Below are 9,932 nucleotides of genomic sequence, written 5' to 3'. Positions count from 1 at the left end.
CAGTTACGCATTGCTAATTACTCCGTAGCTCTCTAGGGGTGAATGTTGGCCATTCTTGGTTTGAGGGTTCCTGTTGACCTGTAGTATCAATGTACCAAATTAGAACATTTTTGACCATAAAATGGGAATTTCAAGTGGCCTCTAGTGCTCCCTAGGGGCTTAATGTTGGCCATTCTTTGTTTGTGGGTTCCTGTTGGCCAGTAGTATCAATGTACCATATTAGAAAATTTTTGACCAGAAAACTAAATTTTGGGAGTGGCCTGTAGCTCTCTAATGGCTTAATGTGGGCCATACTTGGTTTGTGGGTTCCTGTTGGCCTGTAGTATCAATGTACCAAATTATAACTTTTTTGACCAGAAAATGGGAATTTCGGCTTGGCTCTAGCTCACCTAGTGGTGAATGTCGGTCATTCTTGGTTTGTGGATTCCTTTGGCCTGTACTATTAATGTACCAAATTAGAACATTTTTGACCAGAAAATGGGAATTTCGGCATGGCCTGTAGTGCTCCCTAGGGGCTTAATGTTGGCCATTCTTGGTTTGAGGGTTCCTGTTGACCTGCAGTATCAATGTACCAAATTAGAACGCTTTTGACCAGAAAACTAAATTTTGAGTAGCCTGTAGCTCTCTAAGGGCTTAATGTGGGCCACACTTGGTATGTGGGTTCCTGTTGGCCTGTAGTATCAAAGTACCAAATTAGAAAATTTTTGACCAGAAAATGGGAATTTTGGCTTGTCCTGTAGTGCCCCTAGTGGCTTAATGTCGGTCATTCTTGGTTTGTGGATTCCTGTTGGCCTGTACTATTCTTGTACCGAATTAGAACATTTTTGACCAGAAAATGGGAATTTTGGCTTGTCCTGTAGTGCCCCTAGTGGCTGTATGTCGGTCATTCTTGGTTTGTGGATTCCTGTTGGCCTGTACTATTAATTTACCAAATTAGAACATTTTTGACCAGAAAATGGGAATTTTGGCATGGCCATTCTTTGCACAGTACTTCAGAGTGATGTCATCTTTAAGCATGTTAGGTTTGAAAACCATCAGTCAAAATTACATTTGATTTATTGACACGTATATATTGTTAAAATTTGGACATTTACATAAACACGTCCTTTCAGCCATTTTGTATCGTGATTCATTTTTCCTAAGTAACGCTTTCAAGGATGTCCATTCTACACATGTGTACCAAATTTCAAGTCAATTGAGCTACGGTTCAGGAGAAGAAGAGTTTTGTAGGTTTTCGCAAATTTTCAACGTACGGGAAAATCCATCATGGCGGAAGTTATGGGTTCTTGAGGCTTTTTTGTTCCCCATGAGGAATGAGGCATGTACACCAAATTTCAGAAGATTTGGACAAATGGCGGAAATTGTATCACTTTGAATTTTGTTTTTTGGGCGTGGCCTGTAGCGCCACCTATGGGCTGAATGTGGGCCATTCTTGGTTTGGGGGTACCGCTGGCATGGAGTATCAATGTGCCAATTTAGAAAATTTTTGACCAGTGACTTTTTGAGCTATTGGGGCTCAAGGAGAAGAATAATAATAATAATAATAATATAAATATAGCTGCAAGCAGCAATGCGGATTCCTCCTCAAAATGGCAAATCATTTAAAATTGATCAGTAGATGGTTGGGGATAAACCCTCCCAATTAAGGAATTCAAAAACATGTCTTCGCCTGATTCCTAAACAAAACATTTTCAATGTACAGGAAAATCCATACCGACCTTATGGATCCTTGAGGCTTTTTTGTTCCCAATGAGAAATGCGCATGTACACCAAGTTTCAGAAGAATTGGACAAATGGGGTGGATATTATATCATTTTGAAAAAAAATTTGGGGCGTGGCCTGTAGCACCACCTATGGGCAAATGTTGGTCATTCTTGGTTTGTGGGTTCCTGTTGGCCTGTAGTATAAATGTACAAAATTAGAAAATATTTGACCAGAAAATGGGAATTTTGGAGTGGCTCTGTAGCTCCTCTAGGGGCTTAATGTGGGCCTTTCTTGGTTTGTGGGTTCCTGTCGGCCTGTAGAATCAATACACCAAATTAGAAAATGTTTGACCAGAAAATGGGATTTTTGGAATTACCTGTAGCTTCTAATGGCTTAATGTTGGCCATTCGTGGTTTGTGGGTTCCTGTTGGCATGTAGTATCAGTGTACCAAATTAGAACATTTTTGACCAGAAAATGGGAATTTTGGCATGGCCTGTAGCTCCCTAGGGGTGAATGTTGTCCATTCTTGGTTTGTGGGTTCCTGTCTGCCTGTAGTATCAATGTACCAAATTAAAAAAAATTTGACCAGAAAACGGAATTTTGGCGTGGCCTTTAGCTTCCCTAGTGGCTTAATGTCGGCCATTCTTGGTTTGTGGGTTCCTGTTGGCCTGTAGTACCATTGTACCAAATTAGAACATTTTAGACCAGAAAATGGGAATTTCGACATGGCCTGTAGCTCCCTAGGGGCTTAATGTCGGCCATTCTTTATGCAGTACTTCAGAGTGATGTCATCTTGAAGCATGTTAGGTTTGAAAACCATCAGTCAAAATTACATTTGATTTATTGACAGGTATATATTGTTAAAATTTGGACATTTACATAAACACGCTCTTTCAGACATTTTGTATCACATTCATTTTTCCTAAGTAATGTTTTCAAGGATGTCCATTCTACAAATGTGTACCAAATTTCAAGTCAATTGGAGCTACGGTTCAGGAGAAGAAGAGTATTTTTAGGTTTTCGCAAATTTTCAACGTACGGGAAAATCCATCATGGTGAAAGTTATGGGTCCTTAAGGCTTTTTTGTTCCCCATGAGGAATGAGGCATGTACACCAAGTTTCAGAAGATTTAGACAAATGGCATGGAAATTGTATCACTTTGAATGAAAAATCACTTTGAAAATCTCTACTTTCACTTTCACTTCTCTCTTAAGATTTTTTTTCTGTTTTTTTTGTGTGATTTACATAAGCATATCACAAGCAATTTTATTTGAAAGACTATCTAGGCACATAATAACACTGTATAGCTGTGACTGTTTATAACTATTTCAAAATGTAGCCTACAAGCTCACACTTTAAATGGTCAGTGCTTTGATTTTTAAATCATTAAAATAGCAACAGATCCAGTGAAAAAATGGAGTGATTGTGTTTACATGCCATTCAAAAACGTGGCATTTTACAAGGTAAGAGAGAAATAAAAAACTTAAAATAATACCATTTGTACTTCTCAATTACTTGGGAATGTCTATGTTCAGGACCTAAGGCTAAATTGTTACTGTCTCTTTAAGAGGCTTTTATCGCATGATACGATACTTAAGGCACAGTTCAGTTTAATCTTTTGAGAACTGAGAAGTATCATTATTTTCGTTTTGTGCCATGCTTGTTGCATTTGTATTCATTGTGAGATGATAAAATACAGACTGCATGGAATGGTTGATTTTGTTCACTTGAATTTTGTGACGGTTTCAGAAAAATAATCACTAAGACAGAGACTGAGCACCCTGTTTATTTATTTTACAAAAGCACAAGGTTTTGTTGTTATTGTAAGTGTACACAAATAAAAGTACACATTTCATAGTTCGTAATGATGTCTTGCATGTTTCTGTATGGGCAAAAATGACGCAGTATTTTGTTTAAGTTGTTTCCGCTGTTTCGAGAGAAAAATATAGCAGGACGCCATCTGAATAATGCCAGAATAAAATATAATTATTCCAGATTTCTTTCTCAACTGTTTGTTCACTTGAGACATAACAGACTCCTCAATATATCATGTATTTTGACACTCTGTTGTATGAAATTGTCCGCTCAGACGCTAAGCAGCAGCTTAAAGACATCGGAGTGCGTGAGTTAGACGCCGACGCTGCTCGCTGTGTCACACAAACAGCTCGCAAACATGTATTTGAGTTGTTTTGACATTTGTTGAGTTGAATAGTGTAAAATCGCTTGAATGTTCAAACAGGCAAACATTGTATACAACCCGACAAACCTTCATGATGATGCGAGCAAAATGATCTCGCCATGGTTTATGCGTGTTGTCAGAGACAATTAAACAACATCATTCTCGAAGTTTTGATAATGCTAGGATTGATCAGCCCATCCCTACTTTCTTTAGACATATGTTTCATGTTTGTGTAAGTTTTTGTGACGGTTTCAGAAAGATATTCGCTTAGACAAAGAGCACACGGTTTATTTTCTTTATTTTACAACAAATAAAAGTACAACTTTCATAGTTTGTGACGATGTATTAAATGTATCTGTATGTGCAAAAATAACGCAGTATTTTGTTTAAGCTGTTAACGCTGTTTCGAGAGAAAAATCTTAACAGGACACCACAGCGCATCCGTGTTGTTCACAATAATTCATAATTAAATATATTGATACCCAATTTCTTTATCAACTGTTTGTTCACTTGATACATAACAGACACCCCAATATATCATGTATTTTGGTGTATGAAATTGTCCGCTCAAACGCATGAAGCTGTGAAAGCTTAACTCTCATCGGCGCAGCGAAGCGCTAGTCGCGACGCTGCTCGCCGCTGTGTCACACAAACTGCTCGAAAACATTTATTTGAGTTGTTTTGCCTTTGTTGAGTTGAATAGTGTAAAATCGCTTGAATGTTCAAGCAGGCAACCATTGTACACAACCAACAAACCTTCGTGGAAGATGCGAAGCAAAATGATCTCGCCGAGGATTGGCGTGTTGTCAGAGACAATTAAACAACATCATACTCGGAAGTTTTGATACGCTAACGCTGTCTCGAGTAGAGAAAAATCTAACAGGACATCACAGCGCATCACTAGACCCCTTCAATAATTCATAATTCAATATATTGATACCCCATTTCTTTATCAACTGTTTGTTCACTTGAGATATAGCAGACACCCCAATATATCATGTATTTTGGTGTATGAAATTGTCCGCTGAAACGCAAGAAGGGAAAGCTTAACTCTCATCGGCGCAGTGAACGCTAGACGCCGACGCTGCTCGCCGCTGTGTCACACAAACTGCTCGAAAACATTTATTTGAGTTGTTTTGCCTTTGTTGAGTTGAATAGTGTAAAATCGCTTGAATGTTCAAACTGGAAAGCATTAAGACACACAATTGATTTGACATACCTCCATGCAGACGCAAAATGTCTTCTGTAGTCTAAGTCTGAGCTCCACCCACTAGGAGACCTAAATGCTTCATTAGAGAGATTGCTACAGAAGAGCTGCATGTGGTAGACAGAGTTACTCCAGTAGAGGGAGCCTCTTTGCTCAGCCAATGTAAGTGAATGGGATTTTACATGTGGACCATATTTGTCCAGTAGAGGGAGCACTTTTGCTCAGCCATTGTAAATCAATGGGATTTTAAAAATTTTTGATCATCTTTTGTGTGTACATTTACATAAACACGCCCATTTCAGCCATTTTGTATTGTATTCATTTTTGCTAAGTAACGCTTGGAAAGACATACATACTACACACGCGTGCCAAATTCCAAGTCAATTGGAGCTGAGGTTCAGGAGAAGAAGAGTTTTGTAGGTTTTCCAAAATTTTCACTGTACAGGAAAATCCATAATGGCAGAAGTATGGGTCCTTGAGGCTTTTTTGTTCCCCATGAGAAATGAGGCATGTTTACAAAGTTTCAGAAGATTTGGACAAATGGGGTGGAAATTATATCACTTTGAATTTTTGTTTTTGGGCGTGGCCTGTAGCGCCACCTATGGGCTGAATGTTGACCATTCTTGGTTTGGGGGTACCCGCTGGCATGGAGTATCAATGTGCCAATTTAGAAAATTTTTGACCAGTGACTTTTTGAGCTATTGGGGCTCAAGGAGAAGAATAATAATAATAATAATAATAAATATAGCTGCAAAGCAGCAATGCGGATTCCTCCTCAAAATGGCAAATCATTTAAAATTGATCAGTAGAGGGTTGGGGTTAAACCCTCCCAATGGATGAATCCAAAAACATGTATTTCTGTCTGAATCCTAAACTAAACATTTTCAGTGTACAGGAAAATCCATACAGACCTTATGGATCCTTGAGGCTTTTTTGTTCCCAATGAGAAATGAGGCATGTACACCAAGATTCAGAAGAATTGGACAAATGGCGTGGAAATGGTATCACTTTGAAAATATTTTTTGGGGCGTGGCCTGTAGCACCACCTATGGGCAAATGTGGGTCATTCTTGGTTTGTGGGTTCCTGTTGGCCTGTAGTATCAATGTACATAATTAGAAAATATTTGACCAGAAAATGGGAATTTTGGAGTGGCCTGTAGCTCCTCTAGGGGCTGAATGTTGGCCATTCTTGGTTTGTAGGGTTCCTGTTGGCCTGTAGAATCAATGTACCAAATTAGAAAATTTTTGACCAGAAAATGGGACTTTCGGGAATTACCTGTAGCTCCTAATGGCTTAATGTTGGCCATTCTTGGTTTGTGGGTTCCTGTTGGCCTGTAGTATCAATGTACCAAATTAGAACATTTTTGACCAGAAAATGGGAATTTCGCATGGCCTGTAGTGCTCCCTAGTGGCTGAATGTTGGCCATTCTTGGTTTGTGGGTTCCTGTTGGCCTGTAGTATCAATGTACCAAATTAGAACATTTTTGACCAGAAAACGGGAATTTTGGCGTGGCCTTTAGCTGCTCCCTAGTGGCTTAATGTCGGCCATTCTTGGTTTGTGGGTTCCTGTTGGCCTGTAGTATCATTGTACCAAATTAGAACATTTTAGACCAGAAAATGGGAATTTCTTGGCATGGCCTGTAGCTGCTCACCTAGGGGCTTGAATGTTGGCCATTCTTTGCACAGTACTTCAGAGTGATGTCATCTTGAAGCATGTTAGGTTTGAAAACCATCAGTCAAAATTACATTTGATTTATTGACACGTATATATTGTTAAAATTTGGACATTTACATAAACACTCCTTTCAGCCATTTTGTATCGGATTCATTTTTCCTAAGTAACGCTTTCAAGGATGTCCATTCTACACATGTGTACCAAATTTCAAGTCAATTGAGCTACGGTTCAGGAGAAGAAGAGTTTTGTAGGTTTTCGCAAATTTTCAACGTACGGGAAAATCCATCATGGCGAAGTTATGGGTTCTTGAGGCTTTTTTGTTCCCCATGAGGAATGAGGCATGTACACCAAATTTCAGAAGATTTGGACAAATGGCGTGGAAATTGTATCACTTTGAATTTTGTTTTTTGGGCGTGGCCTGTAGCGCCACCTATGGGCGTAATGTGGGCCATTCTTGGTTTGGGGGTACCCGCTGGCATGGAGTATCAATGTGCCAATTTAGAAAATTTTTGACCAGTGACTTTTGAGCTATTGGGGCTCAAGGAGAAGTAATAATAATAATAATAATAATAAATATAGCTGCAAGCAGCAATGCGGATTCCTCCTCAAAATGGCAAATCATTTAAAATTGATCAGTAGATGGTTGGGGATAAACCTCTCAATGGATGAATCCAAAAACATGTATTTCTGTCTGAATCCTAAACTAAACATTTTCAGTGTACAGGAAAATCCATACCAGACCTTATGGATCCTTGAGGCTTTTTTGTTCCCAATGAGAAATGAGGCATGTACACCAAGTTTCAGAAGAATTGGACAAATGGCGTGGAAATGGTATCACTTTGAAAATATTTTTTGGGGCGTGGCCTGTAGCACCACCTATGGTCGAATGTGGGCCATTCTTGGTTTGTGGGTTCCTGTTGGCCTGTAGTATCAATGTACAAAATTAGAAAATATTTGACCAGAAAATGGGAATTTTGGAGTGGCCTGTAGTGCTCCCTAGGGGCTTAATGTGGGCCATTCTTGGTTTGTGGGTTCCTGTTGGCCTGTAGAATCAATGTACCAAATTAGAAAATGTTTGACCAGAAAATGGGACTTTTGGGAATTACCTGTAGCTTCCTAATGGCTTAATGTTGGCCATTCTTGGTTTGTGGGTTCCTGTTGGCCTGTAGTATCATTGTACCAAATTAGAACATTTTAGACCAGAAAATGGGAATTTCGGCATGGCCTGTAGTGCCCCTAGGGGTGAATGTTGGCCATTCTTGGTTTGTGGGTTCCTGTTGGCCTGTAGTATCAATGTACCAAATTAGAACATTTTTGACCAGAAAACGGGAATTTTGGCGTGGCCTTTAGCGCTCCCTAGTGGCTTAATGTCGGCCATTCTTGGTTTGTGGGTTCCTGTTGGCCTGTAGTACCATTGTACCAAATTAGAACATTTTAGACCAGAAAATGGGAATTTCGGCATGGCCTGTAGCTCTCTAGGGCTTAATGTTGGCCATTCTTTATGCAGTACTTCAGAGTGATGTCATCTTGAAGCATGTTAGGTTTGAAAACCATCAGTCAAAATTACATTTGATTTATTGACACGTATATATTGTTAAAATTTGGACATTTACATAAACACGCCTTTCAGCCATTTTGTATCGTGATTCATTTTTCCTAAGTAACGCTTTCAAGGATGTCCATTCTACACATGTGTACCAAATTTCAAGTCAATTGGAGCTACGGTTCAGGAGAAGAAGAGTTTTGTAGGTTTTCGCAAATTTTCAACGCACGGGAAAATCCATCATGGCGGAAGTTATGGGTTCTTGAGGCTTTTTGTTCCCCATGAGGAATGAGGCATGTACACCAAATTTCAGAAGATTTGGACAAATGGCGTGGAAATTGTATCACTTTGAATTTTGTTTTTTGGGCGTGGCCTGTAGCGCCACCTATGGGCGAATGTGGGCCATTCTTGGTTTGGGGGTACCCGCTGGCATGGAGTATCAATGTGCCAATTTAGAAAATTTTTGACCAGTGACTTTTGAGCTATTGGGGCTCAAGGAGAAGAATAATAATAATAATAATAATAATAATAAATATAGCTGCAAGCAGCAATGCGGATTCCTCCTCAAAATGGCAAATCATTTAAAATTGATCAGTAGATGGTTGGGGATAAACCCTCCCAATTAAGGAATTCAAAAAACATGTCTTCGCCTGATTCCTAAACAAAACATTTTCAATGTACAGGAAAATCCATACCGACCTTATGGATCCTTGAGGCTTTTTTGTTCCCAATGAGAAATGCGCATGTACACCAAGTTTCAGAAGAATTGGACAAATGGGGTGGATATTATATCATTTTGAAAAAAAATTTGGGGCGTGGCCTGTAGCGCCACCTATGGGCAAATGTTGGTCATTCTTGGTTTGTGGGTTCCTGTTGGCCTGTAGTATAAATGTACAAAATTAGAAAATATTTGACCAGAAAATGGGAATTTTGAGTGGTCTGTAGCTCCTCTAGGGGCTTAATGTGGGCCTTTCTTGGTTTGTGGGTTCCTGTCGGCCTGTAGAATCAATACACCAAATTAGAAAATGTTTGACCAGAAAATGGGATTTTTGAATTACCTGTAGCTTCTCTAATGGCTTAATGTTGGCCATTCGTGGTTTGTGGGTTCCTGTTGGCATGTAGTATCAGTGTACCAAATTAGAACATTTTTGACCAGAAAATGGGAATTTTGGCATGGCCTGTAGCTCCCTAGGGGTGAATGTTGTCCATTCTTGGTTTGTGGGTTCCTGTCTGCCTGTAGTATCAATGTACCAAATTAAAAAAAATTTGACCAGAAAACGGAATTTTGGCGTGGCCTTTAGCTCTCTAGTGGCTTAATGTCGGCCATTCTTGGTTTGTGGGTTCCTGTTGGCCTGTAGTACCATTGTACCAAATTAGAACATTTTAGACCAGAAAATGGGAATTTCGACATGGCCTGTAGCGCTCCTAGGGGCTTAATGTCGGCCATTCTTTATGCAGTACTTCAGAGTGATGTCATCTTGAAGCATGTTAGGTTTGAAAACCATCAGTCAAAATTACATTTGATTTATTGACAGGTATATATTGTTAAAATTTGGACATTTACATAAACACGCTCTTTCAGACATTTTGTATCACATTCATTTTTCCTAAGTAATGTTTTCA

This window comes from Xyrauchen texanus, chromosome 5 (genome assembly GCF_025860055.1).
Source record: "Xyrauchen texanus isolate HMW12.3.18 chromosome 5, RBS_HiC_50CHRs, whole genome shotgun sequence".
Classification (NCBI taxonomy): domain Eukaryota; kingdom Metazoa; phylum Chordata; class Actinopteri; order Cypriniformes; family Catostomidae; genus Xyrauchen; species Xyrauchen texanus.
Note: the sequence above shows the minus strand (reverse complement) of the source record.